The sequence below is a fragment of the Podarcis muralis genome, chromosome 3 (assembly GCF_964188315.1).
Source record: "Podarcis muralis chromosome 3, rPodMur119.hap1.1, whole genome shotgun sequence".
Lineage (NCBI taxonomy): Eukaryota > Metazoa > Chordata > Lepidosauria > Squamata > Lacertidae > Podarcis > Podarcis muralis.
In genome coordinates, this window is record NC_135657.1 from 19,715,902 (window position 1) to 19,738,131 (window position 22,230).

The window sequence follows — 22,230 nt, forward strand, 5'->3', positions numbered from 1 at the left end:
GCCGATGCCAACAAAAGGCATTCAGAACATTGCATCGAAATCACTGCATCACACACCCCTCTCTCAGTAATTCTGTCATTAAACAGGCCAAGGCTCTTCAAAATCACCTGACCTTGCCAAGAGCAATAGATGAAGCCAAAAGTTTTGCATGGAGTCCAAAGCGCTTGAGCTATGACAAGCCAAATACGCTTTTTTGAAAAAATGCACGAGGTGACCTCATTTTTTCCTTCTTCCCTTGCATCTCTTAAACACCTTGTCCAAGTTTCTGCACCTCATCTCTCTCTCTGCCCCCTACTCCATTTTCTGGAATACAATCCTATTAGCAACATTTCCAAGGTGACATTTTACAAGCTTATGAATGAGGCTTGCTTAAACGAAGCCGCTCGGATGTGAGTGTGTGGAATCTTTCACTTCTCCATAAAATGCATTGCACTTTGAGGATGTTCAGGACCCCGAACATTAATTACCATAATAATTTTATTTTTAAACAACTTTCAAAAAATGTTTTCATATATATCAAGAACATGTAATAATAAAAATTACAATGCATTAAAGTGATGTTTGGTTTGGTTTGGTTTGGTTTGGTTTGGTTGGTATACAACACATACCTTTTATGTTATTACAGTGGTACCTCGGGTTACATACACTTCAGGTTACATACGCTTCAGGTTACATACGCTGCAAGTTACATACGCTGCAGGTTACAGACTCCGCTAACCCAGAAATAGTGCTTCAGGTTAAGAACTTTGCTTCAAGATAAGAACAGAAATCGTGCTCCGGCGGCACGGCAGCAGCAGGAGGCCCCATTAGCTAAAGCGGTGCTTCAGGTTAAGAACAGTTTCAGGTTAAGAACGGACCTCTGGAACGAATTAAGTACTTAACCCGAGGTACCACTGTATTTCATAATATGTAGGGAGAAAGAACAGGGAAGAGCAATGCATTGTTTCATCTCAACCTATCAAGTCCCTCCGGGGAAGTTCTGACCTGAAGCGAGTGTTGAGGTCCCAGTTTTACTAGCTGCCCACAGAATGACCCCGCCCCACTGTCATATGACATCATCTCCCATGTTTGTTTGTCTCTTTGTACTTGCTTTGTCAATCTTTCCATTAAGGCCTGTTGCCATATTCACATTTTCCATTCTTGAAATGTTCCTCCTCAAAGGGGGAAAAAAGAGGGATCCATTTCAGCAGAAACAAGTGAAGGTACCTTTAAACTTACATACCAATGGTCTCTCACAGGGACGTGCGGTCAGTGGACTAGGGGGATTAGGCTAGTTGTCCTTAAAATGTTACTGGTAAATTAGAGTATTAAAGTATTAAAGCCTTGTGCTTCCTTCCCAAAGCCCAGGAAGTTTCTGTCCAGCTATGCACACAACAGGGAGGCCCCCAATTGCCCTCGCAAGCTGACACCTCTCTCCCTAACTGTTCCCCTACACACACACACACACACACACACACACACACACACACACACACAATTCACCACATTGCTACTGGCCTTTCACTACAAGTAATGCATGCATGAGTGAGTGGTGTGCTGGGATATTTTCATATTTGATGTGGGCCACAAATTAAAAGGCTGATCGCCGAAGAATGGATTCTTTTGAATTCTGGTGCTGGAGGAGACTCTTGAGAGTCCCATGGACTGCAAGAAGAACAAACCTTGTTGTTGTTGTTGTTTAGTCGTTTAGTCGTGTCCGACTCTTCGTGACCCCATGGACCAGAGCACGCCAGGCACCTCTGTCCTCCACTACTTCCCGCAGTTTGGTCAGACTCATGCTGGTAACCTCGAAAACAAACCTCTCCATTCTTAAAGAAATCTGCCCTGAGTGATCACTGGAAGGACAGATCCTGAAGCTGAGGCTCCAATACTTTGGCCACCTCATGAGAAGAGAAGACTCCCTGGAGAAGAGCCTGATGTTGGGAAAGATGGAGGGCACAAGGAGAAGGGGATGACAGAGGACGAGATGGTTGGACAGTGTTCTCGAAGCTACCAGCATGAGTTTGACCAAACTGCGGGAGGCAGTGGAAGACAGGAGTGCCTGGCGTGCTCTGGTCCAGGGGGTCACGAAGAGTCGGACACGACTAAACGACTAAACAACAACAACAACAAATTAAAAGGACAGATGGAATGAGGATCTGATGCAATAACCGTACGAAATGACAAGTGAGACCTTCTGCAAAATGTTGCATTGTGCAGTTCAGGGTTCCCACGGCACTCAGAAAGTAGACCAGAAGGGAATTTGGCCCCCACACTAGTGGGGGGAAAGCCCCCAACCCCTGGGGAAAATAAGCAAAGATTGCAACCCAGAGTGAAATATAGTGCATCCGAATAATATTGAAATCGACAGGCTTAAATCTTCTTAATGTTGGATTGTGACCAAGGTCTTTATCCGGGACTCTTGCTTTGATCTGATTCTGGCAATCCACCTTTGTTTTAAAACAAAACAACAACACCTTGATTATACCAATGGAGATCTTATCCATGCCTCCATTAGAGTCTGACATAAACCAAGACTTTAGAGGAAGACATTCAGCCACCTTTGGAAGATTGTCAAGAAGGGCTCAGCCAGGGGTTGACACCTGACTGTTCATATTTATTAGCTTGGCTGCTTTCTCCTACTGGAAGCCAGTGTCCGTTGAGAACTGAAGCCAATTTCAGAGGTTTATTTTTTTTATTTTTACCGCCATTAATAAGAAAACATATTGCACAGACAAGCAAGGAAAATACACAGGCCAGATGACTGCGCGACTCTCAAGGTGAGTCGCTGCCAGAAATAGACAGGCCTTTTTAACGATAAGTAATAATCAATAAGCAAGCCTTTTAAGTTGAGATCTTTCACAGCCTGCATCTCTATTGGAATTGTTTTAAAGTGGTTTTTAAAAATTGTTTAATGATTGGTTTGCTGCCCTGGGCTCCTTCGGGAGGAAGGGAGGGATGTAAAACAAATAAGTCGGCCGAAATTTCCATCGGGGTGGTGGAAAAAAATATGTTCCGTTTCAGAGATGTGTGCAGAAAACTGAATTCATGCTCCCTCCTGAGCCATATTAAAAGTCCTTTCTCATGTCATTCCTGTGTATGTATGTATGTATGTATGTATGTATGTATGTATATCTGCTGCCAAAGAAGAAGCGGGTATAGGTGCAGCTGCAGACCTCCCTCTGTCCCTGAAAATCCTTGGCAGTACAGAGTTATTATTTTTGCTTCCTCTCTTCTTCGTTTTGGCAGGACGGCCAGCAGTTGTGCTAAATCTCTCTGCATCTGGAAACTTGAACGGCTGCTCCTCCCTGTCTGTCTTGTAATGAGAGAAAAGACATGATGTTCTCGGCTGCAGGAATGCTTAAAAAGAGACTTGTGCGAAGGGCGGGAGGAGTTCTCACCCCTCGCAACCCAACAACAAGAAGAGGAGTTGTGTCCATTAGGCCAAAGCAGGCATTGCCCCACTAACCTCAGCCTTCCCTCGGCTGCCCTGTCTTCTTACTAACCATGAATCCAGGGGTGGTACTGCCTGTTGCCTTCATGAAGGGGGTCATCTAGTCCAACCCCCTGCAATGCAGGAATCTCAGCTAAAGCACCCGTGGAGCAGGGGGAACAAAACTAGACTTCGCTATCTCAGCCTGCCATTGGCTCTGGTTCCGCCTAGTGTTGGACTCCTAGTCTTCTGCCCTACCAGTCCCAATGTGCCAAAAAGGCAAAAGCAGAGATTTATTTCCTGTGCATTGTAAGGGTTAAATCTGTATAAAGTCAACTAGCCAAGTGGGTGATGGGTGTAGGTGTTGCTTAGCAACCAGGCAGAGTTGCAGCATGTTTGCTGAGGTAGCATGTGCTCTGAATGACTGTGTAGTTCTGAGGGAGTTTTCCTCTATGCATTTGTTTGGATGTTTTCCTGCTGTGTACAAGGCCTGACATAAAAGAAGGACAAAACCTCTATTACTTTCTCCTCAAATTATACACTGCTTTTGTCCAGTTTTCCTCAGTAAAGTGTTTTCTGGATTTATTTTCTCTGTCCACATTATTTAAGTGACTTTGTTAACACAACGGATGCCAGGCACCACTGACGACAATGCCAGACTATCGAGCTGGTGGCTACTGGTGTAGAGATAGAGCAATGGCATTATCTGTCCTGAGCACCAGGGTTACCGACTGGCCCTCGTTGGTCTGGAAAGTGAGTACGTTAATAACGAGGCCTTCAAGTTTAAAAATAGTTTACAACAGACTAGCACAGAGGAAGTCCAAAGAATGAGGAAGGAAAATACTCACATAAAGGCTGGATAGAGACTTCTTCCATTTTCTTTTTCTTTTTTTTTTAAATAATTTTTATTAACCGACCAATCAAATCACATCACATAAATTCCGAATTACAAAGCTGAATTTTAAATTTTGTTGAGGGGACCCATATTTCAAGATCCGAAGGGGGATTCTGATCATCTTCTTGCTACTGCGTTAATGTCCAAATCAGTCCAAACAAAGTTCATAATTCTATCCAGTCTTATCTTGCTGTTTCCGCATCTCATCTTGTTCGTATATTTTCTCTTTTTCCTTTATGATCTCTTCTGATAATCTCCTTAAGCCGATAAACACCAATAATAATGCTGTGTGAATTTTTCCGTTCATCCAATCCTCAAATCGAGATGGTTTCCATATATCATCGCATTCATAGATAACATCACTCTTTCCATCTTTAATCACAGAACTGTCGTTCTTAAGTCCCTCTGAGAAGTTTCACCCACAATATAAAAACAGCTCTATTTCTCTATTTCTCCTCCCAGACTTAAGTCCTCCGACAGAACTTCCCAATATGGTGACGGAATTTTTAACTGCGTCATTCCAAAGCCCTTATACATTCCACGCTCTTCTTAAAGCATGCTTTGGTTAGAAAGTTTATCGCCACACAGACATAAATCCACAGCTTAAGTCCTTCAAACGACATTTCTGACTTGTGGGGAGGGGGATTCTTGTTTAATCACATAGAGGAAAGAAAGGAAAGTTTTTTTCCCCACCCCCATCCAGTCCTTTTGCCATACCGAGTCTTGGTGTGTCTTCATCTGGGTAATTCTTGTTCTTCCGACTCGTCTTGTTTATCAGAGATCTCTTCTGTTAGCAGTCTTTACTCCCCCTCCTTCCTTGAAATATGTGCATTCGCTTCATCCTAATCGTTTCTTTTGAAGTTCTTGCAGCTAGAGGCACGGATCAGAGGCAGCGTCCAGGAGCGCCGATATCCACAGAAGGGCATTCTGCCTAGTGCCCCCATCCCCTCAAATTCGGGGGTGGTATAGGGCACAGCAGGCAAGGGCAGCCCCCCCCCCACAATCCTGGGGGGGTAGGGAGGCTATTTACTCCCATCACAGCCTCCAAATTACCTCGTGTGGGTCAGAGAGATGTTATTGTCAGCCATCTTCTGATGCGCCCCTAGTGGCCCCTTCCGACTTCTTCCATTTTCTTTAACAGAGATTCTTCTTCAGGCTAGCAGTCTAACTATTCTTTGTGAGATTGCTTGCGTTTTTAATTCTAATAAAAGCAAAATGTTTCATTTCATCTGGCTGAGGTTCTGGCTGAAAGGAGGTCTCAATTTCAGGGACTTAATACAGCTTTCCAGGCGTCTCCATCTGTCCCTTGGGATTTTCTCCATCTGTCCCTTAGGATCTCTCTCCCCAAGCCACAGCCCTCACTGATCCTGTTCTGAAACGTCCTCAAGTTGGCTTTGCCTGGCTGGAACGTGTCCTTGAACTCTGATCCTCTTACTTACCTGGCTAGGTCGACAAGGTGTATGTATCCAAAGCCCTGATCTTCCATGAAGTCCAATGGGTGAACTTGGGCCAGTGACTCGCCATCTCTTAGCCTAAGATACCATGTGATTCCTGCACAGAATTTGATAATGAACAAAATATAACTGGTTACAACTGCGAGCCCTGGAGTAGTCAAGGTCTTTCCAAAGCACAATGCTTCCAGCATTGCTTACCACTCCCATCAGTTATAACCTCAGGCCTCTGCATGCAAAATTCCAACCTGAAGCTTTGTAGGTAGATGCTAGCATAGCCCAAAGGTTAAAGGTAAAGGACCCCTAGACGGTTAAGTCCAGTCCAAGGCGACTACGGGGTTGCGGCGCTCATCTCGCTTTCAGGCCAAGGGAGCTGGTGTTTGTCCACAGACAGCTTTCCGGGTCATGTGGCCAGCATGACCAAACCGCTTCTGGCAGAACGAAACACTGTGACGAAAACCAGAGCACACGGAAAAGCCATTTACCTTCCTGCCGCAGTGGTACCTATTTATCTACTTGCACTGGCGTGCTTTCAAACTGCTAGGTTGGCAGGAGCTGGGATGGAGCAACGGGAGCTCACTGTGTTGTGTGGATTCAAACTGCTGACCTTCCAATCGACAAGCCCAAGAGGCTCAGTGGTTTAGACCACAGCGCCACCCGCGTTACCACCAGGCAGGAACTGGGTGCTCTTTTCCCAATAAGGCGCAACAAGGAGCTGCAAGAGTTCATCGTTCGCCCACCTTTTCCCTGGGATTTCATGCATAAGGAACACATCATTTTCTAGGCTTTATTCTGGCACGGCCTGTTGCACATCATGAGCCTGGCTTCCAAGCGTTTCCTCCATCCGTCATGTCAGTGGCCTGCCTGGAAATAGCTGTTCAATCCAACACATACCCATCTGCTTGTAAAATGTGAACTCCTGCATTTAAAGGGCTTACAGTGCAAGCTCACTTGATTTAGTGGCTCTGAGTCATTCTTGGTGATCATTTCTTCTTTACTGAATTAACAGGGCTGAGAAATATTTGGCCCTCGGCCTGCTAGAAAACTTCCCAAGTGGAGACCACCAAGGCTAGGATCTGGTGGAACTACCTTGGTGCTATTTATAATACTTGAACTAACGCTGACCTGCCAGTCTATCGGAAGCGTTTGGACCGAAACTGTGAAATCTAATCTTCTGACATTTACCTTCTTCTTCTCCAAAAAAAAAGAGTTGCATCCTCATCCCATCCATCAGAACTGTACATTCTTGAGATTGCCTACATTTACTTTAAAATTAGATTGTGTAGCACTTTATAGGCTGGTAAAGTCTCTTTATATGTTCCCCCCCCCCTTCCAGTAACGCCTTCCAAAAAGGGAGCTGCAAAAAAAGACAATCAAATTCTATGCATTGTGCAGAGGTGAACTCAAGCACTGTGGCTGGTTTTGTTCAAAGACAAGACTTCCAGAAGACCCGTTTATCAAGCATGCATCCTGTTCCAGGGATAGGGAGTTTAGATGATGTTGTGTCAAAGCAAGCGTTGTCCAGAACTTCCCAGTGTATTTTTCCTGACACTTTCCTTGTTGATTGCACTTGGGCAAAAAAAAACGAGAAACACAAATACAAGATGGGTGACACCTGGCTTGAGAGCAGTACATGTGAAAAGGATCTAGGAGTCTTGGTTGACCACAAACTTGACATGAGCCAACAGTGTGACGCGGCAGCTAAAAAAGCCAATGCAATTCTGGGCTGCATCAATAGGAGTATAGCATCTAGATCAAGGGAAGTAATAGTGCCACTGTATTCTGCTCTGGTCAGACCTCACCTGGAGTACTGTGTCCAGTTCTGGGCACCACAGTTCAAGAAGGACACTGACAAACTGGAACGGGTCCAGAGGAGGGCAACCAAAATGGTCAAAGGCCTGGAAACGATGCCTTATGAGGAACGGCTAAGGGAGCTGGGCATGTTTAGCCTGGAGAAGAGGAGGTTAAGGGGTGATATGATAGCCATGTTCAAATATATAAAAGGATGTCATATAGAGGAGGGAGAAAGGTTGTTTTCTGCTGCTCCAGAGAAGCGGACACGGAGCAATGGATCCAAACTACAAGAAAGAAGATTCCACCTAAACATTAGGAAGAACTTCCTGACAGTAAGAGCTGTTTGACAGTGGAATTTGCTGCCAAGGAGTGTGGTGGAGTCTCCTTCTTTGGAGGTCTTTAAGCAGAGGCTTGACAACCATATGTCAGGAGTGCTCTGATGGTGTTTCCTGCTTGGCAGGGGGTTGGACTCGATGGCCCTTGTGGTCTCTTCCAACTCTATGATTCTATGATTGTAATGATTGTATGATTTTCATTGTCTGTGTGAAGTCTGGGTCCTGCTTCAAGGAAGGTGATGGTTAAGTCTCCTGGGAAATAAATACATTAAAAGAATCGTAGAATCATAGAGTTGGAAGGGACCATGAGGGTCATCTAGTCCAACCCCCTGCAATTTAGGAATCTTTTGCCCAACGTGGAGCTCACAACCCTGAGATTAAGGTCATATGTGTTGGCATACAACCAAGGAAACGGGGGCAATTGGCAGGCCCTCAGCTGGCTCCAGTCCACTGGCCGGTGTGCCGGATGATCTCCAGTCCTTGTTGCAGCATCTCCGACCCACAGCTTCAGAAGCCGGGGCACGCAACTCAGCAGAGATAATGCGCAAACAGAAGTGGCAGGAGAGGTTGTGTTAGCATGTTTACAAGCAGTTTATTCAGCATAAGGTAAAGGTAAAGGGACCCCTGACCATTAGGTCCAGTCATGGCCGACTCTGGGGTTGCAGCGCTCATCTCGCTTTATTGGCCGAGGGAGCCAGCATACAGCTTCCGGGTCATGTGGCCAGCATGACTAAGCCGCTTCTGGCGAACCAGAGCAGCGCACAGAAACGCCGTTTACCTTCCCGCCGGAGTGGTACCTATTTATCTACTTGCACTTTGACGTGCTTTCGAACTGCTAGGTTGGCAGGAGCAGGGACCGAGCAACGGGAGCTCACCCCATCGTGGGGATTCGAACCGCCGACCTTCTGATTGGCAAGTCCTAGGCTCTGTGGTTTAACCCACAGCACCGCCTGCATCAGCATACATCAGGACAAAAGGAAACATGTCTGATCGCTTTCGTGTCCAAAGCAAGACAGCATAAGCAAAAGCTATACACAAATGGAAGTTCCCAGCAAGCTGTGCTGGAGTGTAAACAGACATGTGACATACAACAGTCTCATGCCTGTCCCTTAAGGTGGAACGGAATATTCTAACATCATGCTGATCTGCTCTGTAACTTTAAAGGTCAAGGTGCTTACTTATGCTTTCCAGGTCATAGAATCTTAGAGGTGGAAGGGACCCAAGGGTCATCTAGTCCAACCCCCTACAATGCAGGAATCTTGGCTAAGGCCATAGGACTCATAGGACTCAGCAACTTCTCCGTCACATTGTGAATCTTTGCACCTGGAAAACAGCACACCTCCAAGGACACCCTGTTACCACAACCACACGTTTCTTCCTCCTCTAAGGAGTGACAGGAATCTCTTTGTACACTGTGCCTTCCACAGCCAATCTCGGTTTGTTCTTGTGGGGAAGGATGTGCTTTAAAATGTACGGTCTGTTCGTGTGTCAGAGCTTTCTCACTAACTCTTGCTCCGAAACGCAGACCCGGGGCATGGAAAGCAAACCAGCCTCTTCCTCCAAATAGTATTGGTTGTGGAATGGCAGCTGGGAAGGGGCCAGACCATGATCGTCACCACTTCAGCCAAATGAAGTCTGATGCTTGGAACCGGCAATCCACTGAGCTGTTGCACCCACATCCCTCTGGGCCTTGTCTGAGGAGAGTCAAGAATCTCTATGACACAGAAAGGAGATATTTTCTTGGCGGGTTCTTTCCCAAACTCTGGTTTTGATTTGCTTTGAACTCCTTTTAGCACTTACGAAATGGCTTGGGCTACAGAAAATGTCACGATTGACTGTGTTGTTGTTTTTTAAATGAAACGACCTTGCTTGGGAGATGATAGATAGATGATAGATAGATAGATAGATAGTTAGATAGATAGATAGATAGATGATAGATAGATGATAGATAGATGATAGAGATAGATGATAGATAGATAGAGATAGATAGATAGAGATAGATAGATAGATAGATAGATAGATAGATAGATTTGATAGAGATAGATAGATAGATAGATAGATAGATAGATAGATAGATAGATATGGAAAAAATTAGGGAAGGAAAGGCAATCTATTCTGCCTATTGCCAGTGAGTTTCCAGGCCCAGTTCAAAGTGCTGGTTTTGACCTATAAAACATTATGCAGCTTAGATTCACAATACCCTATGGAACACCTCCCCCCACATGAACCAACCCGGACACTGTGTTCTTCATCTGAGGCCCATCTCTGTGCGCCCCTTGGATTTCCCCCCGATTTTTGAAATTGTTTTTCCAAATTTATAAGAACAAAAGACATTGAAAACAAACAAACATACATACAAACATTTATCCTGACTGTAAAAATTCCAATTTTGTAACATTGTTGGGTGACTTCCTCGAATCCCCCTGGCTGAGTTTCCATATAAAACTTTGTAGCAGTTTTCCAAAACTAGTTTCACATAAAATTTTCTTAGTCTATTAACGTCTTTCTTTCTTTTCATTTTAACTTTTAACATACTATTCTAAAATATCATATATTTAAATCCTAGGCCTATCTGGTACTCGCAAGTAATTCTATTTAAGTTGTCTTAAGATATTTAGCTAAATATTCTTTGAATTTCTTCCATTCATCTTGGTACTCCTCCTCCTTCTGGTCACGGACTCTTCCAGTCAGGTCTGCTAGCTCCCAAAAGTCCATCATCTTCATCTGCCATTCCTCCACTGTTGGTACTTCTTGTGATTTCCAATTTTTGGCCAGCAATAAAGCGAGATGAGCGCCGCAACCCCAGAGTCGGTCACGACTGGACCTAATGGTCAGGGGTCCCTTTACCTTTACCTTTTTATTCTAGCTGCAGTTGTGGCATGCAAAAACAATCTAGCATCTTTCTTGGGCAATTCCAGACCTGTTATTCCAAGTAGAAAGGCTTCTGGTTTCTTAATAAATGTATATTTCAACATTTTTTTCAATTCATTATAAATCTTTTCCCAGAAGTCTTTCACCTTGGGACATGTCCACCACATATGGTAAAAGGTACCTTCTTTTTCTTTACATTTCCAACATAGATTATCACTCTTGTGGTAAATCTTTGCTAGTTTTACGGGGGTTAAGTACCATCTATACATCATTTTCATAACATTTTCCTTTAACACCGTGCATGCAGTGAACTTGACCCCTTTCCTCCACAACCTTCCCCAGTCTTGTGTTGCCCAATCTATCATCATATATTTAACTTGTTCATCCTTTGTATGCCACTCCAGCACTCTGCATGCCCCTTTGAAGGGATGTGTGGAGGGTGGCAACACAAAAACAGGCCTTGGCTCCCCATTTATGGAATACTGTTCCCCAGGAGGCACCAGGCAGAAACATTATTGTTCCCAGGTTTTTGTATTGTAATTTTCTGCTTATCTTCCAGTGAGGTGGGGTTAAGTTGTATCTACTCTTTCGTATTTTCAATTATTTTATTTTTGCTTTTAAAGCTTTGGCACTCGTTGCTTTGAGTTTACCTTTCGGGGGGGGGCAACTAAATAATACTGTTGTTGCTGCTGCTGCTGCTGCTGCTGCTGTTGTTCTTCCATCCATAAAGCACTGTAAAGGTAATGTTTCTCATGAACATGGGAAATTCTATTTAAAAATAGCTCCTGAATGGATTTATAGCTTAAATGAACTTACTTGCAAGCATTCTCTTCAAAATTCTCCTTTGCAGTATTGGGTGCTGAATATCGCCCAGACTTTCCATGAATTTCCTCATTATTTGACACGGTGTGATGTTTCATTTCAATAGTGTATATTTTACAGTATTTGCCAAAGACACTGAATAGCATTTAGTCCATGACAGTATTTAATAGCTGCCACTAAATGACATTGCAGGACAAACACATTCGTTGCATGCCTTAGCCTGTGTGACACCATACATTTAAAGTGAATGGCTTCCCCCGCAAAGAATCCTGGGAATTGTAGTTGTTATGTACTGAAGTTCTCACCCTGGGCCAGCAGGGGGGGATACTGTAGATAGTTTTCACTCAGGTCCACATATGCAAATAAGGAACAGAAAGTGACGTTCAGTGATTGGATAGTTACAGAAAGTTGTTACTGTTGCTTTGTAGTTGAGCTCTATATAAGCAGGCTGGCTGAACCCTTCAGCTCAGTTCACATTCAAAAGAGTGTGGGACTCTTGAACCTTCAGTAGTTGCAGAAAAGAGGGGCTTTCAGCAGGTTTAACTATTTCTTCTGCATTTGACCACTCTATTCCCACCCCAGAACTGCAAAACATGGCTTGGCTACTACCCAGTGCTGGATTTACATATAAACTAAACAAGCTATAGCTTAGGGCCCCACTCTCTTGGGGGCCCCAAAAAAATTTAAAGGGGAAAAAACTGGAAGTACATTTCCAAAATATAAGATAAAAAACAAATAAAATAAAACCTACATACAGCAACAGTGTTTTGTTTTGTGTTGTGTAGGCTCCTATGGTGTAAGTAATGGGCCCCGCCTGCTAGCCTGCTCCCTAAAATATCACTGGTTTGCTCATTTCTAACAGCGACAATTTGTTGTTGACAAAGGACAGCTGGACATATAAAGGGCCCCATCACCTTCAGTAGCTTAGGGCCTCATCAAACCTAAATCTGGCTCTGCTGCTATCCACAGTAAGTCATTTGTGTTTAAGTCTGCAACGATCTTTGAGTTATTCCAAAGGAAGGCACCCGTTAGGTTAGGGCAATCTAGATATGGGTCAATATGAAAGCCATAGCCTCAAAGCAATGAGATGTGCATTCTGCACTGCCTTTTAAAAGATCCTTCTTTGGATCCCAGCCAGCCTCTTCAATTAGAAAGATGTCAGGAGAGTGGATCTCGCATCAAAGGTGCCATTTCCGAGAGAACGGACGAAACAAGAGCAGTCACTGCAGATTGGAATGTTTGACCTGACAAACTGCTCCGCCAGGGGATATTGTGTAGTCAACCGGCCCTTCCCTACACTAATCCCGTTAACAAATAACAGGATTTGTGTACGGAGCTGCCTAGGGTATGTGTGCGTTCATAGCTAAGAGTGGGGTGAGCCTTTGTCTGCTGCAGAAATGAAGCTGAAGGAGGAGATGTTAAGCAGGCAACTCTGCGTGCACCAATGCAAGAAGCCATGTGATATGCAACCTAAATGCCTTGACCCCCCCCCCCAAACATCTCTACAACACAGGTCAGGTACTCTGGGGCTCCCTCTAACATACCCTCCAAGTGTCCCTGTTTTCTGGGCCAGTCCCGGAATTATGAAAGCCATCCTGCAATGTCCCTATTTCCTCCTCCAGTGCTGCCACCGCTGAGCTCAAGTTGTAGGGTTGGAGTGGGTGGCAGGAAGAACCGGTGCTTTTCCTGAGCGGCAGCAATGGCAGCTGTGAAGGAGTATCCTGTTGTAATAATAAAATTTAAGGTCTTAGATATACAGTGGTACCTCGGGTTACAGACGCTTCAGGTTACCTACGCTTCAGGTTACAGACTCCACTAACCCAGAAATAGTACCTCAGGTTAAGAACTTTGCTTCAGGATGAGAACAGAAATCGTGCAGCGGCAGTGGGAGGCCCCATTAGTTAAAGTGGTGCTTCAGGTTAAGAACAGTTTCAGCTTAAGAACAGACCTCCGGAACAAATTAAGTATTTAACCCGAGGTACCACTGTATAATAAATGTTCATAAATGTACCAACCAAGCACTTACATAGATCAGCACAGGAAGACCGTCCTGAAACCATTTTGACTCCCAAACTGACCAAATGTTTTCTCTGCAAGGAGGGAGGGGCTGAGGGAACCTTCCCATTGTCTCAGGAATTGGGAAATCACCATCTCAAAGGAATGGCCAGACTACCAGGAAAGGCAATCAGATAAGGCATTATCAGATAACCTGGCAGACAGGAAAAACAACACCACCTTTTCTGTGATGTAGGTATGATGTTTGTGGGGGGTGGTCTTGGGTGACACCCCTTCTGTGATGTATGTATGGTGTATGGAGGGGTGGTCTTGAGCTCCAGGGCAGGGAATTTAAAATGTCTATATAAGGCCTTGCGCGCCATTGTTCGAGGTCCTCCTCCTTTCCTGCGTGTGAGGGGAGCACCCTGCTGCAACAGATCAATAAAGATCAGGCTTACTAGCTGCTTTGCTTCTCAATATTCTCTGGTTGACCTCTGCTATTTTCTCCTACCAATAGGGAATCCACATAAGGACTCTATACAGGCTTTTGGATACCCCATAAGGGGAAAAGGGCAGATTTTGTTTACAACAGATGGCGACGCACAAAGGGACTTTTGGTACTGTTTCCTCTTCATGGCTGCCACAGCGCTGAGGGACTCCTGCCTTGGGCAGCTCATAGTGGTTGCTGGAGAACAGGCGAAGATGGGGAGAAGTGTAGTGGTCCCTATTATCATATGAGGAATGTTGGAGGGTGTGTTCCATTTTTAAATGAAATTTCAGTACCAGATAATACTTCTTCTGCAGAGGCTTCCCAGTCTGCAGTTGGAAGTCTCTGGGTTTCTTTCTTTCTTTTTTATTTTAAAATTTATTTTTAGTGAAATAAGATTGTGGGTTGTTGTTTTTTTTAAAAAAACTTCATGCCGTTAAGTCACCTTGCGGTTTCTTCCAAATGGGAACCAAGGGGCATAAATGTTTCAATAAGTAAATACCTGAGTAGAACTTGGTATAATGGGATCTACTCTTAGGTGTCGGTGCGCCTAGGACTGCAGCCTTTACGTGCGGCTCTTGTGCTTCCAAGCTGCTCTCCTTTCTCAGCTCAGCTGGAAGGTATAAATACTTCATGCAAGCGTCTGTGCTTGATTTTACTGCCTGAGTCTAATAAACAAAGATAAGCCGAATTCACGGGTTCTGCGATGGCTGCTCTTCGTCAACAAAAAATTACTTCTGTGCTTTCGGACTTAACGGCGACAGGGACAGAACAGAAATCAGGAGAAAGTGGAGCAGGAGTACCCATTGTGGTGCTCTCTAAATATCATTGGACTTTGACTCCCATTATTGCCAACAGTTGGGGTGACGATGCAGCTGCTCCTGAGCTATGACTCTTCTCTGCCTTGTGCTTTTTTAAAAAGAGAGAGAGAGAGAAAGAAAGAAAGAGAAAGAAAGAAAGAAAGAAAGAAAGAAAGAAAGAAAGAAAGAAAGAAAGAAAGAAAGAAAGAAAGAAATGGTCTTCAGAGTTTGGGGAAGCCTGTGATTTCAAAATGGCAACATAATTGTTCTGTTCCAATCTTTGGTGAATCTGAAATAATTTCAGAGTTACAAAGCATAGCATTTTAAGATCTCCCCCGATTTCACTGAGGAGGATTCAAGCACATTATTATTATTATTATTATTATTATTATTATTATTATTATTATTATTATTAGCCTGCAGGCCTTTTTCACAATAACATTTCATCATGGAAACACTGAATGGAAAAGTTACCTTTGGGGTGACTCTTCCAGCTCAAAGATGGCTATGCAAATGGATACCACTGCCAGCAAAACAGCACAGAGGGTTTGGCTGTTAATCTTCAAATCTCCTTCAGTGACTCCCCTTGAAATGGGAAGCATGTTGTAGGCTTGACCATAAGTTTATATGAATTACGAACTTTGGAAAACAGTTCCTTGACACTGGAAAATATAATATGCCATGTTGAGTTTTTCAGCTTTCAAATTCCATAAATAAGGGGTGCTAAAAAGTTGTATCAGGGCTTGGGAATTCAAAAGATAGTTTGGTTAAATTAATATAATTTAGTTTTGCTTGGCAAGTAACATGTGTGTAAAATGGCATCCTTAAAAAATGATTGCCAAGGACTTGCAGTTATATGTTATATTTTGATATTTTCAGAAGGTAAAATCAAAATTCTTTGGTTTTCAAAAACAAAAAAAACAGTTTATATGCTTCTTCATCAAACGTCGACTTACTGAGATAAATAATAGATTTGAATTCCTCACACCCCAAAAAGAAATTTGCAAAAAATTAAGTTTCACCCCCTAAAATGGCATGGCTTAACTCTGCAGCGCCCATGAATTTTGCTTTTGTGAATATTAAGCAAGACACCAGTCATGAATCCACTGCTATACATGACTAATTTGTAAAAGACACATTCTGTATCTCTCTCTCTCTCTCTCTCTCTCTCTCTCTCTTGTCTGCTCTTTCAGGCAGCAAAATGTCTTGGTCTGACCGACCGCCCTGCCTTTTCCACATGACGATTGCTGCCATCTGGCTTTCCCCTGCAGTGAGACTGAGGCACCGGGGTCAAGGCTACAGTTCTAAGTGTTGTGTCTCATTCAAGGTCATGGAGCAATTGAGGAGGAGACATTCCTGACATGGAACAGGAACTGGGACACAGGCCTCAGAACCTCCACCCAAGGGATATCCCTGTGGTCAAAAACCACAAGGTTTTCTTGATGTGTGATAGTTGACTCATAGCAACTATAGGAAACTGGGCTGTAGCTTAGCAGCGCAACATCTACTCAGTTCGGTACACAGCATCTCCCAGTAGGGCTGGGAATGTCCTGTGTCTCAAATCCTGCCAGTTTGTGTAGGCAAGTGCTGAGCTTCCTATGACTGTATAGCATAGCCTTTCTCAACCTGTGGGTCCCCAGATGTTGTTGAACTACAACTCCCATCACCCCTAGCTAGCAAGGCCAGAGCTCAGGGATGATGGGAGTTGTAGTCCAACAGCATCTGAGGACCAACAGGTTGAGAACCACTGAAAAGGCATGACGGCATCGATTGCCGCAGTTTGGAATTTTGGAACCTAGACTGCAGGGAACCAGAAAGCATGTGGTCTGTATCATCATTGCCACTCTTTCCCTGCACCCCAAACTCTAAGTTTGAACTGTCAGCTTCCCAGGCAGGGTGGATAAAAATAAATTATTAAAAAATAAAAAATAAAAAACCGGATTTTTTTATTTAAATCAGATTTTTTAAAAATTTAAATTGGATTTTTAAAATTAAATGCTTTTGGAGGAAAAATCTTTCTAAAGATAGTTTTCTATTTAAGTTACATTATAGTCCAAAGGCTATTCATCAGGATATAAGGATTTGATTTAAGTTTTTCATGTGTGCTAAAACTCAGTCTAAGTTGTTTTTTTTATTAAAAAAACCATTTAACCACATCAGTTAACAAACATAGATGCATATGCTATAATGTTATTGCTTTAGTTAAATAATTTTTAAATTTTTTATTAAGGAAATGATTATTTTTCTCCTTCCAATAAAGTACAGCAGAAAAGTTGTCCAAATATAAACAGTTAACTTATTAAACCTCACAATAATTTCATAATTATCAGTCTATGTATTTCTTAATAGTATAACCAAATCAGCAATTTTTGATATAACTGTAAAAACTACTCTGAAAATTTATTCTTCCAAAAATCAAACCTTCATCTGGTTGTAAATATTAGGATTATACCAGCAAGAATGAGTCTTTCTGTAAAAAAATAAATGATTTAAATCAAGTGTTACTGACTAGTGATTTAAAACAAGTGTTACTGACTAGTGATTCAAATTGTGATTCAAATCGATTTGATTTAAATCAAATCTACCCTGTTCCCAGACCTCATCCAATCGCTTTTCAAACAGTGCAGGATGTTCTTATTAGTGTGAGATCACAGAAGTGTGCTTTTCAGAACCCATGACGCTGCTGGGGTTTAAGCTCTCAAGGAAACCATTGTTTTCCCCTTCCCTTTTCAGCACTTTGCATAACACCCATCTGTGTAACTTTCTGACCTACCTGCTTACGCAATACGCTTTCCTGCTTGAATGGCTTGGCCGTTTAAAATATAAGTGCATCCTTATCTCTCATCTTAGCTCCAAGAGAGAGAGGGGCCACATTCACGCCACAAAGTTAAAGAAGTAGCATATCACCTTAAACCATGGGTAGGCAAACTAAGGCCTGGGGGCCTGATCCGGCCCAATCGCCTTCTAAACCTGGCCTGTGGACGGTCTGGGAATCAGCATGTTTTTACATGAGTAGAATGTGTCCTTTTATTTAAAATGCATCTCTGGGTTATTTCTGGGGCCTGGCTGGTGTTTTTACATGAGTAGAATGTGTGCTTTTATTTAAAATGCATCTCTGGGCTATTTGTGGGGCATAGGAATTTGTTCATATTTTTTTCTTCAAAATATAGTCCGGCCCCCCACACGGTCTGAGGGACAGTGGACCGGCCCCCTGCTGAAAAAGTTCACTGACCCCTGCTTAAACTGTCATGGCTCCCCCCAAAGAATCCTGGGAGCTATGGTTTGTTAAAGGGTGCTGAGAGTTTTAACAGCTCCCAGGACTCTTTGGGGGAAGCCATGACTGTTTAAAGGCCCCTGTTCCCTGCCCAGAGGTACAATTCTCAGAGGTACAATTTAACTGCCAATCCCTCTTCACAGGGAACTCTGGGTACTGTACGAAGCTCTCCTGACAAAAGCTCAGAACCTTTAACAAACTACAACTCCCAGAATTCTTTGGAGGAAGCCATGACGGTTTAAAGCGGCATGGTACTGCTTTAAATGGAAGGTGTGGATGTGGCCAAAGAGAGAGAGAACAAGAAGACCTTAAAAAGATGCCTCACCTCCCCACAAATTTCAGTTGCGAAGGGTGGATAGAGATGGGGATTTCCCCACACTTCTCCTCATAATGGGGTGAGGAACCCTATTCTTTTAGACTGTAATTTGTCTTTCAAATTGATGTTTTTACTTAATGTTCATAACACAGAATGGAAAGCTCAACTTTTTGGGGGGTCATCCGAAAGAAAAGCTCAACAATTTTGGGGTGTCCTGGTTTTTACTTTTTGAAATATGGCAACCCTACAGTCTCTCACTGTGTGTGGTGTTGTTGTTGCTGTTGTTGCTTTATGTCCATCTCTCAGGCTTCCCTGGCAACTGTGAGAACAGGAAGCGGGACTAGATGCGCCATGGGCCTAATCCGACAGGCTTGTCTCATATTCTTAGGAGTGAGAGAGCAAGGAGAGGGAGGGAGACATGTTCTGCGATGCTAAAAAAAGTGTCTTTGAAGATTAATCAGAAGGGCTTTGCTGCCAAAGCAGGTTTTCCATTTGCATTAGAGTGATTGAAAACAAAGGCCGTTTCTGCCTCACACATGTGACAACACCTAGAAAGTATGAGCGTGCCGGCATGTGTAGGAGTGCATTCCTTTGTGAGTGATAAAGACAGTCGCCCATGTGTGGGGGTTTTTTTTTATGCCGGACACTGGCTAATTTAAATGTTGGCAACATGGACCCCAAATAGCAACAACAAAAAAGAGAGATTTACCACATCCGGCTTCAAGGAGTGAATGGGACTGCAGAGTGCTAGAACAGCAAACAACAGAATGAGGGAGACCGTGGCCATGGCAGAAGTTTATGTTGTATATTCCACCGTTTCCAGAAATGGAGGGATAGTTCAGGCCAGCCTTCACCAACAGCTGCCGGGAGCTCTTGTCCAAAAGATCTGGAGGGCACCAGGTTGGCGAAGGTTGGTTGAGACCTTTCACACAGAAGACTGCGAGATATATAAATCTGTGCTTCGGGTCACAGGAAATGGTGACACAGCATTCCGATACAAAGCAAAACAAAAAAAGCTTTCTGTTCACTTAGCCTCTCTGTGTGGTTCCCACTGCAGTAGCCAAGATTTCTGAAGGAAAAAGAAGTTCAGCAGACAGAAAGAAAATGAAAACTATGCAGCGTCCCGCCGCCAAGCAAAAGCCGGAGCAATCTCTTCCTGTCAGTCAATCTGAGGTGGCCACTTGGTTGAACTGGCAGTACTCTGCCCTCAACAGCAGCTGGGCTTTCGGAAACGAAGCGGGTGGAAGATTCTTCGCTGTTTTAGCCACATGTCAGGAAAAGCTTCCCGGGCTCATTTTATGAGGGCCTTAGAGGCTTAAGGCCCAGGAGTAGGACAACCCTGGTGTAGTGGTTAGGGTGTCAGAATAGGACCTGGAAGACCAGGGTTCAAATCCCCACTGGACGATGAAGCTCATTGGGTGACCATGGGCCACTCACTGTCTCTCAGCCAAACCTAACTCACAAGGTTGTTGTGGAGATGTTGAGGGGAGATGCTGTGGAGATGTTCAGGGGGAGAGCCATGCACGCCCCCTTCAGCTCCTTTGAGAAAAGCAAGTACCGTATTTTTCGCTCTATAGGACGCACCCGACCATAGGACGCACCTTGTTTTAGAAGGGGAGAACAAGAAAAATAAAATCTCTCCATCTCTGCTCAGCACCCCTTCAGCGAAACGGCAGGAGAAACGGAGCCCCTTCCATTTTTCCTCCCGCTTGGCTGAAGGGGCGCTGCGCAGCTCTCCCTCTCTGCTGAAGCCAGGAGAGTCTTGCTCTCCCGGCTTCAGCAAAAGGAACCCGCTGCGCTCCGGAGGCTTCAGGCGGCTATCCCTGAAGCCTGGAAAGCGAGAGGGGTCGTGCGCACCGACCCCTCTCGCTCTCCAGGCTTCGGCGAAAGCAACGCGAAGCCTCCGGAGTGCGGAGGGAGCGCTCCCTCTGTGCTTTGGAGGCTTTGCGTTGCTATCGCTGAAGCCAAGGAGCCTGCATTCGCTCCATAGGACGCACACACATTTCCCCTTAATTTTTGGAGGGGGAAAAGTGCGTCCTGTAGAGCGAAAAATACGGTAAGTAAGTTAGAACGTTACGAGAAATTGATGGAGGATAAGGTTATCAATCGCTTCCACCCCAAATCCATTCCTAATAGCATAACCTGCAAGCTGGACCTGAGGACAAGAACACTGTCTCCTTCTGTGGTTTCCACTGACTGGTATTCAGAAGCATTGCTGCCTGCAGTCCTGGAGGCAAAGCATAGCCATCAAAGCATCTCCTCCATGAATTGGTCCAATCCTGTTTGAAACCGTCTCAGTTGGTGGCCATCTCTGCCTCCCGTAGAGTTTCCTATTGAACTATGTGCCGTGTACTTTCTTTCATCCCTCCTGAGTCTTCCAACATTCCACTTCATTGGCTGTCCACGAGTTCTAGTGTAACGAAAGAGGGAGAAAACGTTTTCTCCATCCACTTTCCTCATGCTGTGTATCATTTTATAAACTTCTTATCATGCCAGCTCTTGCTCGCCTCTTCTCTAAACCAGAATGTCCCAAAATGCTATAACCTTTCTTCCTAGGAGAGTCGTTCCATCCCCTCAATCATCTTGGAGGCCATTTTCTCAACCTTTGCCAACTCTACAATATCCTTTTTGAGGTGCATCTCAGAGAGAAAGTCCGACCTCTGTGTCTTCCCATCCTTGGACGATACTGGCACTGGGTCTATTCTCTTTAGACTTCCCAATTACCTCCCCAAGTGGTGGGGAGGCCTGCCCCCTTTGGGAAGCATCTCCAGCTTAGTAGTTTCCATGGCAACCAGTCAGCTGATTAGACATGCAATGAGACTTGGCTAGAGTCATTAACTTTTAACAGAGAGACTGGTTTCATAGAATCATAGAGTTGGAATAGACCACAGGGGCCATCGAGTCCAACCCCATGCCAAGCAGGAAACACCAGGTTTGACCTCCTTATATTCCATAATCCATCATGGAGGCTTGGAGGAGACCCAAAAGGTGACATCCAGTCCCACCGATCCTCTATCCTATAGTTGCAACAACACAAACCATATTTGTGCTCCTGACTATGGTTTTGTGTGTCTGGCTTCATCTTCTGAGTAACAGGGCACTGCGAATTGATGGTAACTAATGCAGCTTGGGACGTGGGTGGCGCTGTGGGTAAAAGCCTCAGCGCCTAGGGCTTGCCGATCGAAAGGTCGACGGTTCGAATCCCCACGGCGGGGTGCGCTCCCGTTGCTCGGTCCCAGCGCCTGCCAACCTAGCAGTTCGAAAGCACTCCCGGGTGCAAGTAGATAAATAGGGACCGCTTACTAGCGGGAAGGTAAACGGCGTTTCCGTGTGCGGCTCTGGCTTGCCAGAGCAGCTTTGTCACGCTGGCCACGTGACCCGGAAGTGTCTCCGGACAGCGCTGGCCCCCGGCCTCTTGAGTGAGATGGGCGCACAACCCTAGAGTCTGTCAAGACTGGCCCGTACGGGCAGGGGTACCTTTACCTTTACCTTTAATGCAGCTTGAGGTCCCATCCATCCATGTTTTTTTTTTTTAATAAAATAATTTTTATTAATTTTCCAAACATGTAATAAAAACAAACAATAAAACAAAACAAAACATACAAACAAATAAACATGTATAATTTCATAAACTTATTTTCCTTCACCTTATTTCCCGGACTTCCCCATACCTCCCTTTTTCTGCATCCTTATTTTTCCCTTTTGACAGCAACCCTCCATTTAAAATTGACTCATCTTCATTATAATTTCCTTAAATTTATGATTTACAGCTGCAATT